Source organism: Hyla sarda, unplaced genomic scaffold (genome assembly GCF_029499605.1).
Source record: "Hyla sarda isolate aHylSar1 unplaced genomic scaffold, aHylSar1.hap1 scaffold_653, whole genome shotgun sequence".
Lineage (NCBI taxonomy): Eukaryota > Metazoa > Chordata > Amphibia > Anura > Hylidae > Hyla > Hyla sarda.
The window spans coordinates 51,265-75,001 of NW_026610668.1; the positions used below are offsets into that span (position 1 = coordinate 51,265).

At 46.0% G+C, this 23,737-nt stretch overlaps 10 non-coding genes across 10 annotated transcripts; all 10 read left to right on the top strand.

The window, feature by feature from the left end:
- Positions 1-1,014: 1,014 nt before the first annotated feature.
- LOC130342583 (U2 spliceosomal RNA) lies at positions 1,015-1,205 on the top strand. Its single transcript, XR_008882198.1, has one exon. It is a non-coding gene; the product is annotated as a U2 spliceosomal RNA (small nuclear RNA).
- A 2,088-nt stretch (positions 1,206-3,293) lies between these two features.
- LOC130342612 (U2 spliceosomal RNA) lies at positions 3,294-3,484 on the top strand. Its single transcript, XR_008882224.1, has one exon. It is a non-coding gene; the product is annotated as a U2 spliceosomal RNA (small nuclear RNA).
- A 2,087-nt stretch (positions 3,485-5,571) lies between these two features.
- Positions 5,572-5,762, top strand: LOC130342613 (U2 spliceosomal RNA). Its single transcript, XR_008882225.1, has one exon. It is a non-coding gene; the product is annotated as a U2 spliceosomal RNA (small nuclear RNA).
- A 2,081-nt stretch (positions 5,763-7,843) lies between these two features.
- LOC130342614 (U2 spliceosomal RNA) lies at positions 7,844-8,034 on the top strand. The gene has a single exon (XR_008882226.1). It is a non-coding gene; the product is annotated as a U2 spliceosomal RNA (small nuclear RNA).
- Positions 8,035-10,123: 2,089 nt separating this feature from the next.
- On the top strand, positions 10,124-10,314 carry LOC130342615 (U2 spliceosomal RNA). Its single transcript, XR_008882227.1, has one exon. It is a non-coding gene; the product is annotated as a U2 spliceosomal RNA (small nuclear RNA).
- Positions 10,315-12,403: 2,089 nt separating this feature from the next.
- LOC130342616 (U2 spliceosomal RNA) lies at positions 12,404-12,594 on the top strand. The gene has a single exon (XR_008882228.1). It is a non-coding gene; the product is annotated as a U2 spliceosomal RNA (small nuclear RNA).
- Positions 12,595-14,682: 2,088 nt separating this feature from the next.
- On the top strand, positions 14,683-14,873 carry LOC130342617 (U2 spliceosomal RNA). The gene has a single exon (XR_008882229.1). It is a non-coding gene; the product is annotated as a U2 spliceosomal RNA (small nuclear RNA).
- Positions 14,874-16,955: 2,082 nt separating this feature from the next.
- Positions 16,956-17,146, top strand: LOC130342620 (U2 spliceosomal RNA). The gene has a single exon (XR_008882231.1). It is a non-coding gene; the product is annotated as a U2 spliceosomal RNA (small nuclear RNA).
- Positions 17,147-19,243: 2,097 nt separating this feature from the next.
- Positions 19,244-19,434, top strand: LOC130342621 (U2 spliceosomal RNA). Its single transcript, XR_008882232.1, has one exon. It is a non-coding gene; the product is annotated as a U2 spliceosomal RNA (small nuclear RNA).
- A 2,086-nt stretch (positions 19,435-21,520) lies between these two features.
- Positions 21,521-21,711, top strand: LOC130342622 (U2 spliceosomal RNA). The gene has a single exon (XR_008882233.1). It is a non-coding gene; the product is annotated as a U2 spliceosomal RNA (small nuclear RNA).
- The last annotated feature ends 2,026 nt before the right edge of the window (positions 21,712-23,737 follow it).

Consider the following 23,737-nt stretch of genomic DNA (forward strand, 5'->3'; position numbering starts at 1 on the left):
AAAAGGAGAAAAACGTAAAAAAACGTGAAAAAAAAGTAAGAGGAAGAGAAGGGAAAAAAAGGTGGAAATGGGTTTAAAAGTGATTTCGGCGGAGAAATATATATATATATATATATATATATATATATATATATATATATATGCGCACACACACACATAGATATAAACGTATTCTCCGTTGAGATATTGCAGCCGCTGCTGTGTCCAGGCCCAGGAGCCTTAGCACTGTGCTGTGATGTCACTCAATACCACTGACATCACTAGGTGTAAACAACATCTCTCCTTTGCTGTGTATGTGACTATGGAGCTGTTTGGTGATGTCGTCTATTACGGCCTTCATAGAAGCAACAGGAGATTGTTGCATCCATCTTGAACCCTCAGAACTACAGTGCTATGATGTCACTCACTTCCACAGGCCTTGCAGAGTGTAAACAACAACAACCCAGCTTTGTTGTGTATGTAACCAAAGGGATTTGTGATGTCACCTAGAACCTTCACAGCAGCGACAGCTTTATGAGGAGCATCAGCACTGCTCTGCCTGAGCAGAACCATCACCGCCATAGGTTGTCAAATAACCCGGATTTAACCCACACAGGTAAGTCCAATGGGGTGCAGGCATGTCCTCTATGCTTACAGCTTCCCGTGGGTGTTGGTTTGATACCGTTTGGGGACAGCCAAGGAGGCATCTGCAGGCAACAAAGGTAGGTGTGTGCTTGTGTGTGTGTTTCCTATGCAGATCCTAAGCCCAGTGTCACATGCAAGTAGGAGGAGTAAGAAGGGTTCCTGGCAAATCCGGGTTATGGATTGCATTTAAAAAGGCCCCGTGGGAGTGCAATGGGCCCCTGTCTTGCTGCTTAGCAATAATGGTATGGGTTTAGGTTCTGCTGTGTGTACTGGTGGTTGACTGCCCCCCAGCCCAGAGTGTGCATGGAAAATTGTCTGGCAGCCTCCCTGACAGCAAGCAGTGATAGTGCCCATGAAGGGGACCTTGTTGGGCCCGCCCCTTTCACGGTTATCGCTTCTCGGCCTTTTGGCTAAGATCAAGTGTAGTATCTGTTCTTATCAGTTTAATATCTGATACGTCCCCTATCTGGGGACCATATATTAAATGGATTTTTGAGAACGGGGGCCGATTTCGAAGCTTGCTTCCGTCGCCCTATGCATTGAACCGATATGGCAGTATCTTCGGGTACAGTGCACCACCCCCTTACAGGGTTAAAAAGAAAGATTCCTACTTTCATTGCTACCTGCTTGCTGGCTAGCCAGCTAGCCAGCCCTGTGGGCCTTGCTGCTGCTGCAGCCAAAAAACAAAAGGTGCTGCTGCTGCTGCTTCTGCTGCTTCTGCTTCTGCTTGTGTCTGGCCCCTGTTGGAGCGTCCAGGCACAGGACTTCTGCTGCTGCTGACTAAATGGCCTCCTTAATTGGATCATTTGAGTAGCCAGCACACCTGTGCAGGTAGGGCATGACATGATAGGCAGCTGCCTTGATAGCGGGTGGGTGCTGAATGTTCCTAATTGACAAAATAAGATTAATGCTTATGAAGAAATATAAAATCTCATCCCTTCCCCAATATCGCGCCACACCCCTACCCCTTAATTCCCTGGTTGAACGTGATGGACATATGTCTTTTTTCGACCGTACTAACTATGTAACTATGTAACATAACATGGGGGGGGGGGTCTCCTGGCTGTTCACACAGGTGTGTCATTGCTGTACATTGACCATGCATTGCTTCTGTGGTATTGCAAAGGCAAAGACAAATGCTTCCAGCCATCCATTGCACTAATGGATTGGTCATCAGCTGGCTGTCTATGTCCCGCATCAATATAGACCAAAGTACAGAGGGTTAGGCTATGCTATTGTGCACCTACCTGATGCATCAGAAGGTGCGAGGCCCTTGCTAAATTCTGTGCACAGACTTTGAGATCTATGCTTTAGACTGTATCTAAACCTGCTCCAACATGGACTGACATTCTGGCCTACTTTCAGCCGATGCGACTTGTCTGTCGCTGAACAGTCGCTTTTTATGTATTCAGCACCTATGTATAATGTTGTAAAAATGCTCTAGAAGCTAAAGTCGCAGAAATGTCACACATATTTGGCCTGCAACTTTCTGTGCGACAAATTCAGACAGGAAAAATCAGTATAAATCCTTAGAAAATTATCCCCCAGTGTCTCCATCTGCTGGCGGTATTGAATAAGCATTGCTGCACTGATGGGGTATGCATTAGACGAAAAAAAAGAAGAAAAAGAAGAATAATACGCCCAGAAAAGAGGCGAAAAGGAGAAAAACGTAAAAAAACGTGAAAAAAAAGTAAGAGGAAGAGAAGGGAAAAAAAGGTGGAAATGGGTTTAAAAGTGATTTCGGCGGAGAAATATATATATATATATATATATATATATATATATATATATATATATGCGCACACACACACATAGATATAAACGTATTCTCCGTTGAGATATTGCAGCCGCTGCTGTGTCCAGGCCCAGGAGCCTTAGCACTGTGCTGTGATGTCACTCAATACCACTGACATCACTAGGTGTAAACAACATCTCTCCTTTGCTGTGTATGTGACTATGGAGCTGTTTGGTGATGTCGTCTATTACGGCCTTCATAGAAGCAACAGGAGATTGTTGCATCCATCTTGAACCCTCAGAACTACAGTGCTATGATGTCACTCACTTCCACAGGCCTTGCAGAGTGTAAACAACAACAACCCAGCTTTGTTGTGTATGTAACCAAAGGGATTTGTGATGTCACCTAGAACCTTCACAGCAGCGACAGCTTTATGAGGAGCATCAGCACTGCTCTGCCTGAGCAGAACCATCACCGCCATAGGTTGTCAAATAACCCGGATTTAACCCACACAGGTAAGTCCAATGGGGTGCAGGCATGTCCTCTATGCTTACAGCTTCCCGTGGGTGTTGGTTTGATACCGTTTGGGGACAGCCAAGGAGGCATCTGCAGGCAACAAAGGTAGGTGTGTGCTTGTGTGTGTGTTTCCTATGCAGATCCTAAGCCCAGTGTCACATGCAAGTAGGAGGAGTAAGAAGGGTTCCTGGCAAATCCGGGTTATGGATTGCATTTAAAAAGGCCCCGTGGGAGTGCAATGGGCCCCTGTCTTGCTGCTTAGCAATAATGGTATGGGTTTAGGTTCTGCTGTGTGTACTGGTGGTTGACTGCCCCCCAGCCCAGAGTGTGCATGGAAAATTGTCTGGCAGCCTCCCTGACAGCAAGCAGTGATAGTGCCCATGAAGGGGACCTTGTTGGGCCCGCCCCTTTCACGGTTATCGCTTCTCGGCCTTTTGGCTAAGATCAAGTGTAGTATCTGTTCTTATCAGTTTAATATCTGATACGTCCCCTATCTGGGGACCATATATTAAATGGATTTTTGAGAACGGGGGCCGATTTCGAAGCTTGCTTCCGTCGCCCTATGCATTGACCCGATATGGCAGTATCTTCGGGTACAGTGCACCACCCCCTTACAGGGTTAAAAAGAAAGATTCCTACTTTCATTGCTACCTGCTTGCTGGCTAGCCAGCTAGCCAGCCCTGTGGGCCTTGCTGCTGCTGCAGCCAAAAAACAAAAGGTGGTGCTGCTGCTGCTTCTGCTGCTTCTGCTTCTGCTTGTGTCTGGCCCCTGTTGGAGCGTCCAGGCACAGGACTTCTGCTGCTGCTGACTAAATGGCCTCCTTAATTGGATCATTTGAGTAGCCAGCACACCTGTGCAGGTAGGGCATGACATGATAGGCAGCTGCCTTGATAGCGGGTGGGTGCTGAATGTTCCTAATTGACAAAATAAGATTAATGCTTATGAAGAAATATAAAATCTCATCCCTTCCCCAATATCGCGCCACACCCCTACCCCTTAATTCCCTGGTTGAACGTGATGGACATATGTCTTTTTTCGACCGTACTAACTATGTAACTATGTAACATAACATGGGGGGGGGGGGTCTCCTGGCTGTTCACACAGGTGTGTCATTGCTGTACATTGACCATGCATTGCTTCTGTGGTATTGCAAAGGCAAAGACAAATGCTTCCAGCCATCCATTGCACTAATGGATTGGTCATCAGCTGGCTGTCTATGTCCCGCATCAATATAGACCAAAGTACAGAGGGTTAGGCTATGCTATTGTGCACCTACCTGATGCATCAGAAGGTGCGAGGCCCTTGCTAAATTCTGTGCACAGACTTTGAGATCTATGCTTTAGACTGTATCTAAACCTGCTCCAACATGGACTGACATTCTGGCCTACTTTCAGCCGATGCGACTTGTCTGTCGCTGAACAGTCGCTTTTTATGTATTCAGCACCTATGTATAATGTTGTAAAAATGCTCTAGAAGCTAAAGTCGCAGAAATGTCACACATATTTGGCCTGCAACTTTCTGTGCGACAAATTCAGACAGGAAAAATCAGTATAAATCCTTAGAAAATTATCCCCCAGTGTCTCCATCTGCTGGCGGTATTGAATAAGCATTGCTGCACTGATGGGGTATGCATTAGACGAAAAAAAAGAAGAAAAAGAAGAATAATACGCCCAGAAAAGAGGCGAAAAGGAGAAAAACGTAAAAAAACGTGAAAAAAAAGTAAGAGGAAGAGAAGGGAAAAAAAGGTGGAAATGGGTTTAAAAGTGATTTCGGCGGAGAAATATATATATATATATATATATATATATATATATATATATATATGCGCACACACACACATAGATATAAACGTATTCTCCGTTGAGATATTGCAGCCGCTGCTGTGTCCAGGCCCAGGAGCCTTAGCACTGTGCTGTGATGTCACTCAATACCACTGACATCACTAGGTGTAAACAACATCTCTCCTTTGCTGTGTATGTGACTATGGAGCTGTTTGGTGATGTCGTCTATTACGGCCTTCATAGAAGCAACAGGAGATTGTTGCATCCATCTTGAACCCTCAGAACTACAGTGCTATGATGTCACTCACTTCCACAGGCCTTGCAGAGTGTAAACAACAACAACCCAGCTTTGTTGTGTATGTAACCAAAGGGATTTGTGATGTCACCTAGAACCTTCACAGCAGCGACAGCTTTATGAGGAGCATCAGCACTGCTCTGCCTGAGCAGAACCATCACCGCCATAGGTTGTCAAATAACCCGGATTTAACCCACACAGGTAAGTCCAATGGGGTGCAGGCATGTCCTCTATGCTTACAGCTTCCCGTGGGTGTTGGTTTGATACCGTTTGGGGACAGCCAAGGAGGCATCTGCAGGCAACAAAGGTAGGTGTGTGCTTGTGTGTGTGTTTCCTATGCAGATCCTAAGCCCAGTGTCACATGCAAGTAGGAGGAGTAAGAAGGGTTCCTGGCAAATCCGGGTTATGGATTGCATTTAAAAAGGCCCCGTGGGAGTGCAATGGGCCCCTGTCTTGCTGCTTAGCAATAATGGTATGGGTTTAGGTTCTGCTGTGTGTACTGGTGGTTGACTGCCCCCCAGCCCAGAGTGTGCATGGAAAATTGTCTGGCAGCCTCCCTGACAGCAAGCAGTGATAGTGCCCATGAAGGGGACCTTGTTGGGCCCGCCCCTTTCACGGTTATCGCTTCTCGGCCTTTTGGCTAAGATCAAGTGTAGTATCTGTTCTTATCAGTTTAATATCTGATACGTCCCCTATCTGGGGACCATATATTAAATGGATTTTTGAGAACGGGGGCCGATTTCGAAGCTTGCTTCCGTCGCCCTATGCATTGACCCGATATGGCAGTATCTTCGGGTACAGTGCACCACCCCCTTACAGGGTTAAAAAGAAAGATTCCTACTTTCATTGCTACCTGCTTGCTGGCTAGCCAGCTAGCCAGCCCTGTGGGCCTTGCTGCTGCTGCAGCCAAAAAACAAAAGGTGCTGCTTCTGCTGCTTCTGCTTCTGCTTGTGTCTGGCCCCTGTTGGAGCGTCCAGGCACAGGACTTCTGCTGCTGCTGACTAAATGGCCTCCTTAATTGGATCATTTGAGTAGCCAGCACACCTGTGCAGGTAGGGCATGACATGATAGGCAGCTGCCTTGATAGCGGGTGGGTGCTGAATGTTCCTAATTGACAAAATAAGATTAATGCTTATGAAGAAATATAAAATCTCATCCCTTCCCCAATATCGCGCCACACCCCTACCCCTTAATTCCCTGGTTGAACGTGATGGACATATGTCTTTTTTCGACCGTACTAACTATGTAACTATGTAACATAACATGGGGGGGGGGGGTCTCCTGGCTGTTCACACAGGTGTGTCATTGCTGTACATTGACCATGCATTGCTTCTGTGGTATTGCAAAGGCAAAGACAAATGCTTCCAGCCATCCATTGCACTAATGGATTGGTCATCAGCTGGCTGTCTATGTCCCGCATCAATATAGACCAAAGTACAGAGGGTTAGGCTATGCTATTGTGCACCTACCTGATGCATCAGAAGGTGCGAGGCCCTTGCTAAATTCTGTGCACAGACTTTGAGATCTATGCTTTAGACTGTATCTAAACCTGCTCCAACATGGACTGACATTCTGGCCTACTTTCAGCCGATGCGACTTGTCTGTCGCTGAACAGTCGCTTTTTATGTATTCAGCACCTATGTATAATGTTGTAAAAATGCTCTAGAAGCTAAAGTCGCAGAAATGTCACACATATTTGGCCTGCAACTTTCTGTGCGACAAATTCAGACAGGAAAAATCAGTATAAATCCTTAGAAAATTATCCCCCAGTGTCTCCATCTGCTGGCGGTATTGAATAAGCATTGCTGCACTGATGGGGTATGCATTAGACGAAAAAAAAGAAGAAAAAGAAGAATAATACGCCCAGAAAAGAGGCGAAAAGGAGAAAAACGTAAAAAAACGTGAAAAAAAAGTAAGAGGAAGAGAAGGGAAAAAAAGGTGGAAATGGGTTTAAAAGTGATTTCGGCGGAGAATATATATATATATATATATATATATATATATATATATATATATATATGCGCACACACACACATAGATATAAACGTATTCTCCGTTGAGATATTGCAGCCGCTGCTGTGTCCAGGCCCAGGAGCCTTAGCACTGTGCTGTGATGTCACTCAATACCACTGACATCACTAGGTGTAAACAACATCTCTCCTTTGCTGTGTATGTGACTATGGAGCTGTTTGGTGATGTCGTCTATTACGGCCTTCATAGAAGCAACAGGAGATTGTTGCATCCATCTTGAACCCTCAGAACTACAGTGCTATGATGTCACTCACTTCCACAGGCCTTGCAGAGTGTAAACAACAACAACCCAGCTTTGTTGTGTATGTAACCAAAGGGATTTGTGATGTCACCTAGAACCTTCACAGCAGCGACAGCTTTATGAGGAGCATCAGCACTGCTCTGCCTGAGCAGAACCATCACCGCCATAGGTTGTCAAATAACCCGGATTTAACCCACACAGGTAAGTCCAATGGGGTGCAGGCATGTCCTCTATGCTTACAGCTTCCCGTGGGTGTTGGTTTGATACCGTTTGGGGACAGCCAAGGAGGCATCTGCAGGCAACAAAGGTAGGTGTGTGCTTGTGTGTGTGTTTCCTATGCAGATCCTAAGCCCAGTGTCACATGCAAGTAGGAGGAGTAAGAAGGGTTCCTGGCAAATCCGGGTTATGGATTGCATTTAAAAAGGCCCCGTGGGAGTGCAATGGGCCCCTGTCTTGCTGCTTAGCAATAATGGTATGGGTTTAGGTTCTGCTGTGTGTACTGGTGGTTGACTGCCCCCCAGCCCAGAGTGTGCATGGAAAATTGTCTGGCAGCCTCCCTGACAGCAAGCAGTGATAGTGCCCATGAAGGGGACCTTGTTGGGCCCGCCCCTTTCACGGTTATCGCTTCTCGGCCTTTTGGCTAAGATCAAGTGTAGTATCTGTTCTTATCAGTTTAATATCTGATACGTCCCCTATCTGGGGACCATATATTAAATGGATTTTTGAGAACGGGGGCCGATTTCGAAGCTTGCTTCCGTCGCCCTATGCATTGACCCGATATGGCAGTATCTTCGGGTACAGTGCACCACCCCCTTACAGGGTTAAAAAGAAAGATTCCTACTTTCATTGCTACCTGCTTGCTGGCTAGCCAGCTAGCCAGCCCTGTGGGCCTTGCTGCTGCTGCAGCCAAAAAACAAAAGGTGGTGCTGCTGCTGCTTCTGCTGCTTCTGCTTCTGCTTGTGTCTGGCCCCTGTTGGAGCGTCCAGGCACAGGACTTCTGCTGCTGCTGACTAAATGGCCTCCTTAATTGGATCATTTGAGTAGCCAGCACACCTGTGCAGGTAGGGCATGACATGATAGGCAGCTGCCTTGATAGCGGGTGGGTGCTGAATGTTCCTAATTGACAAAATAAGATTAATGCTTATGAAGAAATATAAAATCTCATCCCTTCCCCAATATCGCGCCACACCCCTACCCCTTAATTCCCTGGTTGAACGTGATGGACATATGTCTTTTTTCGACCGTACTAACTATGTAACTATGTAACATAACATGGGGGGGGGGGGGGTCTCCTGGCTGTTCACACAGGTGTGTCATTGCTGTACATTGACCATGCATTGCTTCTGTGGTATTGCAAAGGCAAAGACAAATGCTTCCAGCCATCCATTGCACTAATGGATTGGTCATCAGCTGGCTGTCTATGTCCCGCATCAATATAGACCAAAGTACAGAGGGTTAGGCTATGCTATTGTGCACCTACCTGATGCATCAGAAGGTGCGAGGCCCTTGCTAAATTCTGTGCACAGACTTTGAGATCTATGCTTTAGACTGTATCTAAACCTGCTCCAACATGGACTGACATTCTGGCCTACTTTCAGCCGATGCGACTTGTCTGTCGCTGAACAGTCGCTTTTTATGTATTCAGCACCTATGTATAATGTTGTAAAAATGCTCTAGAAGCTAAAGTCGCAGAAATGTCACACATATTTGGCCTGCAACTTTCTGTGCGACAAATTCAGACAGGAAAAATCAGTATAAATCCTTAGAAAATTATCCCCCAGTGTCTCCATCTGCTGGCGGTATTGAATAAGCATTGCTGCACTGATGGGGTATGCATTAGACGAAAAAAAAGAAGAAAAAGAAGAATAATACGCCCAGAAAAGAGGCGAAAAGGAGAAAAACGTAAAAAAACGTGAAAAAAAAGTAAGAGGAAGAGAAGGGAAAAAAAGGTGGAAATGGGTTTAAAAGTGATTTCGGCGGAGAAATATATATATATATATATATATATATATATATATATATATATATGCGCACACACACACATAGATATAAACGTATTCTCCGTTGAGATATTGCAGCCGCTGCTGTGTCCAGGCCCAGGAGCCTTAGCACTGTGCTGTGATGTCACTCAATACCACTGACATCACTAGGTGTAAACAACATCTCTCCTTTGCTGTGTATGTGACTATGGAGCTGTTTGGTGATGTCGTCTATTACGGCCTTCATAGAAGCAACAGGAGATTGTTGCATCCATCTTGAACCCTCAGAACTACAGTGCTATGATGTCACTCACTTCCACAGGCCTTGCAGAGTGTAAACAACAACAACCCAGCTTTGTTGTGTATGTAACCAAAGGGATTTGTGATGTCACCTAGAACCTTCACAGCAGCGACAGCTTTATGAGGAGCATCAGCACTGCTCTGCCTGAGCAGAACCATCACCGCCATAGGTTGTCAAATAACCCGGATTTAACCCACACAGGTAAGTCCAATGGGGTGCAGGCATGTCCTCTATGCTTACAGCTTCCCGTGGGTGTTGGTTTGATACCGTTTGGGGACAGCCAAGGAGGCATCTGCAGGCAACAAAGGTAGGTGTGTGCTTGTGTGTGTGTTTCCTATGCAGATCCTAAGCCCAGTGTCACATGCAAGTAGGAGGAGTAAGAAGGGTTCCTGGCAAATCCGGGTTATGGATTGCATTTAAAAAGGCCCCGTGGGAGTGCAATGGGCCCCTGTCTTGCTGCTTAGCAATAATGGTATGGGTTTAGGTTCTGCTGTGTGTACTGGTGGTTGACTGCCCCCCAGCCCAGAGTGTGCATGGAAAATTGTCTGGCAGCCTCCCTGACAGCAAGCAGTGATAGTGCCCATGAAGGGGACCTTGTTGGGCCCGCCCCTTTCACGGTTATCGCTTCTCGGCCTTTTGGCTAAGATCAAGTGTAGTATCTGTTCTTATCAGTTTAATATCTGATACGTCCCCTATCTGGGGACCATATATTAAATGGATTTTTGAGAACGGGGGCCGATTTCGAAGCTTGCTTCCGTCGCCCTATGCATTGACCCGATATGGCAGTATCTTCGGGTACAGTGCACCACCCCCTTACAGGGTTAAAAAGAAAGATTCCTACTTTCATTGCTACCTGCTTGCTGGCTAGCCAGCTAGCCAGCCCTGTGGGCCTTGCTGCTGCTGCAGCCAAAAAACAAAAGGTGGTGCTGCTGCTGCTTCTGCTGCTTCTGCTTCTGCTTGTGTCTGGCCCCTGTTGGAGCGTCCAGGCACAGGACTTCTGCTGCTGCTGACTAAATGGCCTCCTTAATTGGATCATTTGAGTAGCCAGCACACCTGTGCAGGTAGGGCATGACATGATAGGCAGCTGCCTTGATAGCGGGTGGGTGCTGAATGTTCCTAATTGACAAAATAAGATTAATGCTTATGAAGAAATATAAAATCTCATCCCTTCCCCAATATCGCGCCACACCCCTACCCCTTAATTCCCTGGTTGAACGTGATGGACATATGTCTTTTTTCGACCGTACTAACTATGTAACTATGTAACATAACATGGGGGGGGGGGGGGTCTCCTGGCTGTTCACACAGGTGTGTCATTGCTGTACATTGACCATGCATTGCTTCTGTGGTATTGCAAAGGCAAAGACAAATGCTTCCAGCCATCCATTGCACTAATGGATTGGTCATCAGCTGGCTGTCTATGTCCCGCATCAATATAGACCAAAGTACAGAGGGTTAGGCTATGCTATTGTGCACCTACCTGATGCATCAGAAGGTGCGAGGCCCTTGCTAAATTCTGTGCACAGACTTTGAGATCTATGCTTTAGACTGTATCTAAACCTGCTCCAACATGGACTGACATTCTGGCCTACTTTCAGCCGATGCGACTTCTGTCGCTGAACAGTCGCTTTTTATGTATTCAGCACCTATGTATAATGTTGTAAAAATGCTCTAGAAGCTAAAGTCGCAGAAATGTCACACATATTTGGCCTGCAACTTTCTGTGCGACAAATTCAGACAGGAAAAATCAGTATAAATCCTTAGAAAATTATCCCCCAGTGTCTCCATCTGCTGGCGGTATTGAATAAGCATTGCTGCACTGATGGGGTATGCATTAGACGAAAAAAAAGAAGAAAAAGAAGAATAATACGCCCAGAAAAGAGGCGAAAAGGAGAAAAACGTAAAAAAACGTGAAAAAAAAGTAAGAGGAAGAGAAGGGAAAAAAAGGTGGAAATGGGTTTAAAAGTGATTTCGGCGGAGAAATATATATATATATATATATATATATATATATATATATATATATACGCGCACACACACACATAGATATAAACGTATTCTCCGTTGAGATATTGCAGCCGCTGCTGTGTCCAGGCCCAGGAGCCTTAGCACTGTGCTGTGATGTCACTCAATACCACTGACATCACTAGGTGTAAACAACATCTCTCCTTTGCTGTGTATGTGACTATGGAGCTGTTTGGTGATGTCGTCTATTACGGCCTTCATAGAAGCAACAGGAGATTGTTGCATCCATCTTGAACCCTCAGAACTACAGTGCTATGATGTCACTCACTTCCACAGGCCTTGCAGAGTGTAAACAACAACAACCCAGCTTTGTTGTGTATGTAACCAAAGGGATTTGTGATGTCACCTAGAACCTTCACAGCAGCGACAGCTTTATGAGGAGCATCAGCACTGCTCTGCCTGAGCAGAACCATCACCGCCATAGGTTGTCAAATAACCCGGATTTAACCCACACAGGTAAGTCCAATGGGGTGCAGGCATGTCCTCTATGCTTACAGCTTCCCGTGGGTGTTGGTTTGATACCGTTTGGGGACAGCCAAGGAGGCATCTGCAGGCAACAAAGGTAGGTGTGTGCTTGTGTGTGTGTTTCCTATGCAGATCCTAAGCCCAGTGTCACATGCAAGTAGGAGGAGTAAGAAGGGTTCCTGGCAAATCCGGGTTATGGATTGCATTTAAAAAGGCCCCGTGGGAGTGCAATGGGCCCCTGTCTTGCTGCTTAGCAATAATGGTATGGGTTTAGGTTCTGCTGTGTGTACTGGTGGTTGACTGCCCCCCAGCCCAGAGTGTGCATGGAAAATTGTCTGGCAGCCTCCCTGACAGCAAGCAGTGATAGTGCCCATGAAGGGGACCTTGTTGGGCCCGCCCCTTTCACGGTTATCGCTTCTCGGCCTTTTGGCTAAGATCAAGTGTAGTATCTGTTCTTATCAGTTTAATATCTGATACGTCCCCTATCTGGGGACCATATATTAAATGGATTTTTGAGAACGGGGGCCGATTTCGAAGCTTGCTTCCGTCGCCCTATGCATTGACCCGATATGGCAGTATCTTCGGGTACAGTGCACCACCCCCTTACAGGGTTAAAAAGAAAGATTCCTACTTTCATTGCTACCTGCTTGCTGGCTAGCCAGCTAGCCAGCCCTGTGGGCCTTGCTGCTGCTGCAGCCAAAAAACAAAAGGTGGTGCTGCTGCTGCTTCTGCTGCTTCTGCTTCTGCTTGTGTCTGGCCCCTGTTGGAGCGTCCAGGCACAGGACTTCTGCTGCTGCTGACTAAATGGCCTCCTTAATTGGATCATTTGAGTAGCCAGCACACCTGTGCAGGTAGGGCATGACATGATAGGCAGCTGCCTTGATAGCGGGTGGGTGCTGAATGTTCCTAATTGACAAAATAAGATTAATGCTTATGAAGAAATATAAAATCTCATCCCTTCCCCAATATCGCGCCACACCCCTACCCCTTAATTCCCTGGTTGAACATGATGGACATATGTCTTTTTTCGACCGTACTAACTATGTAACTATGTAACATAACATGGGGGGGGGGGGGTCTCCTGGCTGTTCACACAGGTGTGTCATTGCTGTACATTGACCATGCATTGCTTCTGTGGTATTGCAAAGGCAAAGACAAATGCTTCCAGCCATCCATTGCACTAATGGATTGGTCATCAGCTGGCTGTCTATGTCCCGCATCAATATAGACCAAAGTACAGAGGGTTAGGCTATGCTATTGTGCACCTACCTGATGCATCAGAAGGTGCGAGGCCCTTGCTAAATTCTGTGCACAGACTTTGAGATCTATGCTTTAGACTGTATCTAAACCTGCTCCAACATGGACTGACATTCTGGCCTACTTTCAGCCGATGCGACTTGTCTGTCGCTGAACAGTCGCTTTTTATGTATTCAGCACCTATGTATAATGTTGTAAAAATGCTCTAGAAGCTAAAGTCGCAGAAATGTCACACATATTTGGCCTGCAACTTTCTGTGCGACAAATTCAGACAGGAAAAATCAGTATAAATCCTTAGAAAATTATCCCCCAGTGTCTCCATCTGCTGGCGGTATTGAATAAGCATTGCTGCACTGATGGGGTATGCATTAGACGAAAAAAAAGAAGAAAAAGAAGAATAATATGCCCAGAAAAGAGGCGAAAAGGAGAAAAACGTAAAAAAACGTGAAAAAAAAGTAAGAGGAAGAGAAGGGAAAAAAAGGTGGAAATGGGTTTAAAAGTGATTTCGGCGGAGAAATATATATATATATATATATATATATATATATATATATATATATGCGCACACACACACATAGATATAAACGTATTCTCCGTTGAGATATTGCAGCCGCTGCTGTGTCCAGGCCCAGGAGCCTTAGCACTGTGCTGTGATGTCACTCAATACCACTGACATCACTAGGTGTAAACAACATCTCTCCTTTGCTGTGTATGTGACTATGGAGCTGTTTGGTGATGTCGTCTATTACGGCCTTCATAGAAGCAACAGGAGATTGTTGCATCCATCTTGAACCCTCAGAACTACAGTGCTATGATGTCACTCACTTCCACAGGCCTTGCAGAGTGTAAACAACAACAACCCAGCTTTGTTGTGTATGTAACCAAAGGGATTTGTGATGTCACCTAGAACCTTCACAGCAGCGACAGCTTTATGAGGAGCATCAGCACTGCTCTGCCTGAGCAGAACCATCACCGCCATAGGTTGTCAAATAACCCGGATTTAACCCACACAGGTAAGTCCAATGGGGTGCAGGCATGTCCTCTATGCTTACAGCTTCCCGTGGGTGTTGGTTTGATACCGTTTGGGGACAGCCAAGGAGGCATCTGCAGGCAACAAAGGTAGGTGTGTGCTTGTGTGTGTGTTTCCTATGCAGATCCTAAGCCCAGTGTCACATGCAAGTAGGAGGAGTAAGAAGGGTTCCTGGCAAATCCGGGTTATGGATTGCATTTAAAAAGGCCCCGTGGGAGTGCAATGGGCCCCTGTCTTGCTGCTTAGCAATAATGGTATGGGTTTAGGTTCTGCTGTGTGTACTGGTGGTTGACTGCCCCCCAGCCCAGAGTGTGCATGGAAAATTGTCTGGCAGCCTCCCTGACAGCAAGCAGTGATAGTGCCCATGAAGGGGACCTTGTTGGGCCCGCCCCTTTCACGGTTATCGCTTCTCGGCCTTTTGGCTAAGATCAAGTGTAGTATCTGTTCTTATCAGTTTAATATCTGATACGTCCCCTATCTGGGGACCATATATTAAATGGATTTTTGAGAACGGGGGCCGATTTCGAAGCTTGCTTCCGTCGCCCTATGCATTGACCCGATATGGCAGTATCTTCGGGTACAGTGCACCACCCCCTTACAGGGTTAAAAAGAAAGATTCCTACTTTCATTGCTACCTGCTTGCTGGCTAGCCAGCTAGCCAGCCCTGTGGGCCTTGCTGCTGCTGCAGCCAAAAAACAAAAGGTGGTGCTGCTGCTGCTTCTGCTGCTTCTGCTTCTGCTTGTGTCTGGCCCCTGTTGGAGCGTCCAGGCACAGGACTTCTGCTGCTGCTGACTAAATGGCCTCCTTAATTGGATCATTTGAGTAGCCAGCACACCTGTGCAGGTAGGGCATGACATGATAGGCAGCTGCCTTGATAGCGGGTGGGTGCTGAATGTTCCTAATTGACAAAATAAGATTAATGCTTATGAAGAAATATAAAATCTCATCCCTTCCCCAATATCGCGCCACACCCCTACCCCTTAATTCCCTGGTTGAACGTGATGGACATATGTCTTTTTTCGACCGTACTAACTATGTAACTATGTAACATAACATGGGGGGGGGGGTCTCCTGGCTGTTCACACAGGTGTGTCATTGCTGTACATTGACCATGCATTGCTTCTGTGGTATTGCAAAGGCAAAGACAAATGCTTCCAGCCATCCATTGCACTAATGGATTGGTCATCAGCTGGCTGTCTATGTCCCGCATCAATATAGACCAAAGTACAGAGGGTTAGGCTATGCTATTGTGCACCTACCTGATGCATCAGAAGGTGCGAGGCCCTTGCTAAATTCTGTGCACAGACTTTGAGATCTATGCTTTAGACTGTATCTAAACCTGCTCCAACATGGACTGACATTCTGGCCTACTTTCAGCCGATGCGACTTGTCTGTCGCTGAACAGTCGCTTTTTATGTATTCAGCACCTATGTATAATGTTGTAAAAATGCTCTAGAAGCTAAAGTCGCAGAAATGTCACACATATTTGGCCTGCAACTTTCTGTGCGACAAATTCAGACAGGAAAAATCAGTATAAATCCTTAGAAAATTATCCCCCAGTGTCTCCATCTGCTGGCGGTATTGAATAAGCATTGCTGCACTGATGGGGTATGCATTAGACGAAAAAAAAGAAGAAAAAGAAGAATAATACGCCCAGAAAAGAGGCGAAAAGGAGAAAAACGTAAAAAAACGTGAAAAAAAAGTAAGAGGAAGAGAAGGGAAAAAAAGGTGGAAATGGGTTTAAAAGTGATTTCGGCGGAGAAATATATATATATATATATATATATATATATATATATATATATGCGCACACACACACATAGATATAAACGTATTCTCCGTTGAGATATTGCAGCCGCTGCTGTGTCCAGGCCCAGGAGCCTTAGCACTGTGCTGTGATGTCACTCAATACCACTGACATCACTAGGTGTAAACAACATCTCTCCTTTGCTGTGTATGTGACTATGGAGCTGTTTGGTGATGTCGTCTATTACGGCCTTCATAGAAGCAACAGGAGATTGTTGCATCCATCTTGAACCCTCAGAACTACAGTGCTATGATGTCACTCACTTCCACAGGTTGCAGAGTGTAAACAACAACAACCCAGCTTTGTTGTGTATGTAACCAAAGGGATTTGTGATGTCACCTAGAACCTTCACAGCAGCGACAGCTTTATGAGGAGCATCAGCACTGCTCTGCCTGAGCAGAACCATCACCGCCATAGGTTGTCAAATAACCCGGATTTAACCCACACAGGTAAGTCCAATGGGGTGCAGGCATGTCCTCTATGCTTACAGCTTCCCGTGGGTGTTGGTTTGATACCGTTTGGGGACAGCCAAGGAGGCATCTGCAGGCAACAAAGGTAGGTGTGTGCTTGTGTGTGTGTTTCCTATGCAGATCCTAAGCCCAGTGTCACATGCAAGTAGGAGGAGTAAGAAGGGTTCCTGGCAAATCCGGGTTATGGATTGCATTTAAAAAGGCCCCGTGGGAGTGCAATGGGCCCCTGTCTTGCTGCTTAGCAATAATGGTATGGGTTTAGGTTCTGCTGTGTGTACTGGTGGTTGACTGCCCCCCAGCCCAGAGTGTGCATGGAAAATTGTCTGGCAGCCTCCCTGACAGCAAGCAGTGATAGTGCCCATGAAGGGGACCTTGTTGGGCCCGCCCCTTTCACGGTTATCGCTTCTCGGCCTTTTGGCTAAGATCAAGTGTAGTATCTGTTCTTATCAGTTTAATATCTGATACGTCCCCTATCTGGGGACCATATATTAAATGGATTTTTGAGAACGGGGGCCGATTTCGAAGCTTGCTTCCGTCGCCCTATGCATTGACCCGATATGGCAGTATCTTCGGGTACAGTGCACCACCCCCTTACAGGGTTAAAAAGAAAGATTCCTACTTTCATTGCTACCTGCTTGCTGGCTAGCCAGCTAGCCAGCCCTGTGGGCCTTGCTGCTGCTGCAGCCAAAAAACAAAAGGTGGTGCTGCTGCTGCTTCTGCTGCTTCTGCTTCTGCTTGTGTCTGGCCCCTGTTGGAGCGTCCAGGCACAGGACTTCTGCTGCTGCTGACTAAATGGCCTCCTTAATTGGATCATTTGAGTAGCCAGCACACCTGTGCAGGTAGGGCATGACATGATAGGCAGCTGCCTTGATAGCGGGTGGGTGCTGAATGTTCCTAATTGACAAAATAAGATTAATGCTTATGAAGAAATATAAAATCTCATCCCTTCCCCAATATCGCGCCACACCCCTACCCCTTAATTCCCTGGTTGAACGTGATGGACATATGTCTTTTTTCGACCGTACTAACTATGTAACTATGTAACATAACATGGGGGGGGGGGGTCTCCTGGCTGTTCACACAGGTGTGTCATTGCTGTACATTGACCATGCATTGCTTCTGTGGTATTGCAAAGGCAAAGACAAATGCTTCCAGCCATCCATTGCACTAATGGATTGGTCATCAGCTGGCTGTCTATGTCCCGCATCAATATAGACCAAAGTACAGAGGGTTAGGCTATGCTATTGTGCACCTACCTGATGCATCAGAAGGTGCGAGGCCCTTGCTAAATTCTGTGCACAGACTTTGAGATCTATGCTTTAGACTGTATCTAAACCTGCTCCAACATGGACTGACATTCTGGCCTACTTTCAGCCGATGCGACTTGTCTGTCGCTGAACAGTCGCTTTTTATGTATTCAGCACCTATGTATAATGTTGTAAAAATGCTCTAGAAGCTAAAGTCGCAGAAATGTCACACATATTTGGCCTGCAACTTTCTGTGCGACAAATTCAGACAGGAAAAATCAGTATAAATCCTTAGAAAATTATCCCCCAGTGTCTCCATCTGCTGGCGGTATTGAATAAGCATTGCTGCACTGATGGGGTATGCATTAGACGAAAAAAAAGAAGAAAAAGAAGAATAATACGCCCAGAAAAGAGGCGAAAAGGAGAAAAACGTAAAAAAACGTGAAAAAAAAGTAAGAGGAAGAGAAGGGAAAAAAAGGTGGAAATGGGTTTAAAAGTGATTTCGGCGGAGAAATATATATATATATATATATATATATATATATATATATATATATATATATATATGCGCACACACACACATAGATATAAACGTATTCTCCGTTGAGATATTGCAGCCGCTGCTGTGTCCAGGCCCAGGAGCCTTAGCACTGTGCTGTGATGTCACTCAATACCACTGACATCACTAGGTGTAAACAACATCTCTCCTTTGCTGTGTATGTGACTATGGAGCTGTTTGGTGATGTCGTCTATTACGGCCTTCATAGAAGCAACAGGAGATTGTTGCATCCATCTTGAACCCTCAGAACTACAGTGCTATGATGTCACTCACTTCCACAGGCCTTGCAGAGTGTAAACAACAACAACCCAGCTTTGTTGTGTATGTAACCAAAGGGATTTGTGATGTCACCTAGAACCTTCACAGCAGCGACAGCTTTATGAGGAGCATCAGCACTGCTCTGCCTGAGCAGAACCATCACCGCCATAGGTTGTCAAATAACCCGGATTTAACCCACACAGGTAAGTCCAATGGGGTGCAGGCATGTCCTCTATGCTTACAGCTTCCCGTGGGTGTTGGTTTGATACCGTTTGGGGACAGCCAAGGAGGCATCTGCAGGCAACAAAGGTAGGTGTGTGCTTGTGTGTGTGTTTCCTATGCAGATCCTAAGCCCAGTGTCACATGCAAGTAGGAGGAGTAAGAAGGGTTCCTGGCAAATCCGGGTTATGGATTGCATTTAAAAAGGCCCCGTGGGAGTGCAATGGGCCCCTGTCTTGCTGCTTAGCAATAATGGTATGGGTTTAGGTTCTGCTGTGTGTACTGGTGGTTGACTGCCCCCCAGCCCAGAGTGTGCATGGAAAATTGTCTGGCAGCCTCCCTGACAGCAAGCAGTGATAGTGCCCATGAAGGGGACCTTGTTGGGCCCGCCCCTTTCACGGTTATCGCTTCTCGGCCTTTTGGCTAAGATCAAGTGTAGTATCTGTTCTTATCAGTTTAATATCTGATACGTCCCCTATCTGGGGACCATATATTAAATGGATTTTTGAGAACGGGGGCCGATTTCGAAGCTTGCTTCCGTCGCCCTATGCATTGACCCGATATGGCAGTATCTTCGGGTACAGTGCACCACCCCCTTACAGGGTTAAAAAGAAAGATTCCTACTTTCATTGCTACCTGCTTGCTGGCTAGCCAGCTAGCCAGCCCTGTGGGCCTTGCTGCTGCTGCAGCCAAAAAACAAAAGGTGGTGCTGCTGCTGCTTCTGCTGCTTCTGCTTCTGCTTGTGTCTGGCCCCTGTTGGAGCGTCCAGGCACAGGACTTCTGCTGCTGCTGACTAAATGGCCTCCTTAATTGGATCATTTGAGTAGCCAGCACACCTGTGCAGGTAGGGCATGACATGATAGGCAGCTGCCTTGATAGCGGGTGGGTGCTGAATGTTCCTAATTGACAAAATAAGATTAATGCTTATGAAGAAATATAAAATCTCATCCCTTCCCCAATATCGCGCCACACCCCTACCCCTTAATTCCCTGGTTGAACGTGATGGACATATGTCTTTTTTCGACCGTACTAACTATGTAACTATGTAACATAACATGGGGGGGGGGGGTCTCCTGGCTGTTCACACAGGTGTGTCATTGCTGTACATTGACCATGCATTGCTTCTGTGGTATTGCAAAGGCAAAGACAAATGCTTCCAGCCATCCATTGCACTAATGGATTGGTCATCAGCTGGCTGTCTATGTCCCGCATCAATATAGACCAAAGTACAGAGGGTTAGGCTATGCTATTGTGCACCTACCTGATGCATCAGAAGGTGCGAGGCCCTTGCTAAATTCTGTGCACAGACTTTGAGATCTATGCTTTAGACTGTATCTAAACCTGCTCCAACATGGACTGACATTCTGGCCTACTTTCAGCCGATGCGACTTGTCTGTCGCTGAACAGTCGCTTTTTATGTATTCAGCACCTATGTATAATGTTGTAAAAATGCTCTAGAAGCTAAAGTCGCAGAAATGTCACACATATTTGGCCTGCAACTTTCTGTGCGACAAATTCAGACAGGAAAAATCAGTATAAATCCTTAGAAAATTATCCCCCAGTGTCTCCATCTGCTGGCGGTATTGAATAAGCATTGCTGCACTGATGGGGTATGCATTAGACGAAAAAAAAGAAGAAAAAGAAGAATAATACGCCCAGAAAAGAGGCGAAAAGGAGAAAAACGTAAAAAAACGTGAAAAAAAAGTAAGAGGAAGAGAAGGGAAAAAAAGGTGGAAATGGGTTTAAAAGTGATTTCGGCGGAGAAATATATATATATATATATATATATATATATATATATATATATATGCGCACACACACACATAGATATAAACGTATTCTCCGTTGAGATATTGCAGCCGCTGCTGTGTCCAGGCCCAGGAGCCTTAGCACTGTGCTGTGATGTCACTCAATACCACTGACATCACTAGGTGTAAACAACATCTCTCCTTTGCTGTGTATGTGACTATGGAGCTGTTTGGTGATGTCGTCTATTACGGCCTTCATAGAAGCAACAGGAGATTGTTGCATCCATCTTGAACCCTCAGAACTACAGTGCTATGATGTCACTCACTTCCACAGGCCTTGCAGAGTGTAAACAACAACAACCCAGCTTTGTTGTGTATGTAACCAAAGGGATTTGTGATGTCACCTAGAACCTTCACAGCAGCGACAGCTTTATGAGGAGCATCAGCACTGCTCTGCCTGAGCAGAACCATCACCGCCATAGGTTGTCAAATAACCCGGATTTAACCCACACAGGTAAGTCCAATGGGGTGCAGGCATGTCCTCTATGCTTACAGCTTCCCGTGGGTGTTGGTTTGATACCGTTTGGGGACAGCCAAGGAGGCATCTGCAGGCAACAAAGGTAGGTGTGTGCTTGTGTGTGTGTTTCCTATGCAGATCCTAAGCCCAGTGTCACATGCAAGTAGGAGGAGTAAGAAGGGTTCCTGGCAAATCCGGGTTATGGATTGCATTTAAAAAGGCCCCGTGGGAGTGCAATGGGCCCCTGTCTTGCTGCTTAGCAATAATGGTATGGGTTTAGGTTCTGCTGTGTGTACTGGTGGTTGACTGCCCCCCAGCCCAGAGTGTGCATGGAAAATTGTCTGGCAGCCTCCCTGACAGAAGCAGTGATAGTGCCCATGAAGGGGACCTTGTTGGGCCCGCCCCTTTCACGGTTATCGCTTCTCGGCCTTTTGGCTAAGATCAAGTGTAGTATCTGTTCTTATCAGTTTAATATCTGATACGTCCCCTATCTGGGGACCATATATTAAATGGATTTTTGAGAACGGGGGCCGATTTCGAAGCTTGCTTCCGTCGCCCTATGCATTGACCCGATATGGCAGTATCTTCGGGTACAGTGCACCACCCCCTTACAGGGTTAAAAAGAAAGATTCCTACTTTCATTGCTACCTGCTTGCTGGCTAGCCAGCTAGCCAGCCCTGTGGGCCTTGCTGCTGCTGCAGCCAAAAAACAAAAGGTGGTGCTGCTGCTGCTTCTGCTGCTTCTGCTTCTGCTTGTGTCTGGCCCCTGTTGGAGCGTCCAGGCACAGGACTTCTGCTGCTGCTGACTAAATGGCCTCCTTAATTGGATCATTTGAGTAGCCAGCACACCTGTGCAAGTAGGGCATGACATGATAGGCAGCTGCCTTGATAGCGGGTGGGTGCTGAATGTTCCTAATTGACAAAATAAGATTAATGCTTATGAAGAAATATAAAATCTCATCCCTTCCCCAATATCGCGCCACACCCCTACCCCTTAATTCCCTGGTTGAACGTGATGGACATATGTCTTTTTTCGACCGTACTAACTATGTAACTATGTAACATAACATGGGGGGGGGGTCTCCTGGCTGTTCACACAGGTGTGTCATTGCTGTACATTGACCATGCATTGCTTCTGTGGTATTGCAAAGGCAAAGACAAATGCTTCCAGCCATCCATTGCACTAATGGATTGGTCATCAGCTGGCTGTCTATGTCCCGCATCAATATAGACCAAAGTACAGAGGGTTAGGCTATGCTATTGTGCACCTACCTGATGCATCAGAAGGTGCGAGGCCCTTGCTAAATTCTGTGCACAGACTTTGAGATCTATGCTTTAGACTGTATCTAAACCTGCTCCAACATGGACTGACATTCTGGCCTACTTTCAGCCGATGCGACTTGTCTGTCGCTGAACAGTCGCTTTTTATGTATTCAGCACCTATGTATAATGTTGTAAAAATGCTCTAGAAGCTAAAGTCGCAGAAATGTCACACATATTTGGCCTGCAACTTTCTGTGCGACAAATTCAGACAGGAAAAATCAGTATAAATCCTTAGAAAATTATCCCCCAGTGTCTCCATCTGCTGGCGGTATTGAATAAGCATTGCTGCACTGATGGGGTATGCATTAGACGAAAAAAAAGAAGAAAAAGAAGAATAATACGCCCAGAAAAGAGGCGAAAAGGAGAAAAACGTAAAAAAAATGTGAAAAAAAAGTAAGAGGAAGAGAAGGGAAAAAAAGGTGGAAATGGGTTTAAAAGTGATTTCGGCGGAGAATATATATATATATATATATATATATATATATATATATATATATATATATGCGCACACACACACATAGATATAAACGTATTCTCCGTTGAGATATTGCAGCCGCTGCTGTGTCCAGGCCCAGGAGCCTTAGCACTGTGCTGTGATGTCACTCAATACCACTGACATCACTAGGTGTAAACAACATCTCTCCTTTGCTGTGTATGTGACTATGGAGCTGTTTGGTGATGTCGTCTATTACGGCCTTCATAGAAGCAACAGGAGATTGTTGCATCCATCTTGAACCCTCAGAACTACAGTGCTATGATGTCACTCACTTCCACAGGCCTTGCAGAGTGTAAACAACAACAACCCAGCTTTGTTGTGTATGTAACCAAAGGGATTTGTGATGTCACCTAGAACCTTCACAGCAGCGACAGCTTTATGAGGAGCATCAGCACTGCTCTGCCTGAGCAGAACCATCACCGCCATAGGTTGTCAAATAACCCGGATTTAACCCACACAGGTAAAAGTCCAATGGGGTGCAGGCATGTCCTCTATGCTTACAGCTTCCCGTGGGTGTTGGTTTGATACCGTTTGGGGACAGCCAAGGAGGCATCTGCAGGCAACAAAGGTAGGTGTGTGCTTGTGTGTGTGTTTCCTATGCAGATCCTAAGCCCAGTGTCACATGCAAGTAGGAGGAGTAAGAAGGGTTCCTGGCAAATCCGGGTTATGGATTGCATTTAAAAAGGCCCCGTGGGAGTGCAATGGGCCCCTGTCTTGCTGCTTAGCAATAATGGTATTGGTTTAGGTTCTGCTGTGTGTACTGGTGGTTGACTGCCCCCCAGCCCAGAGTGTGCATGGAAAATTGTCTGGCAGC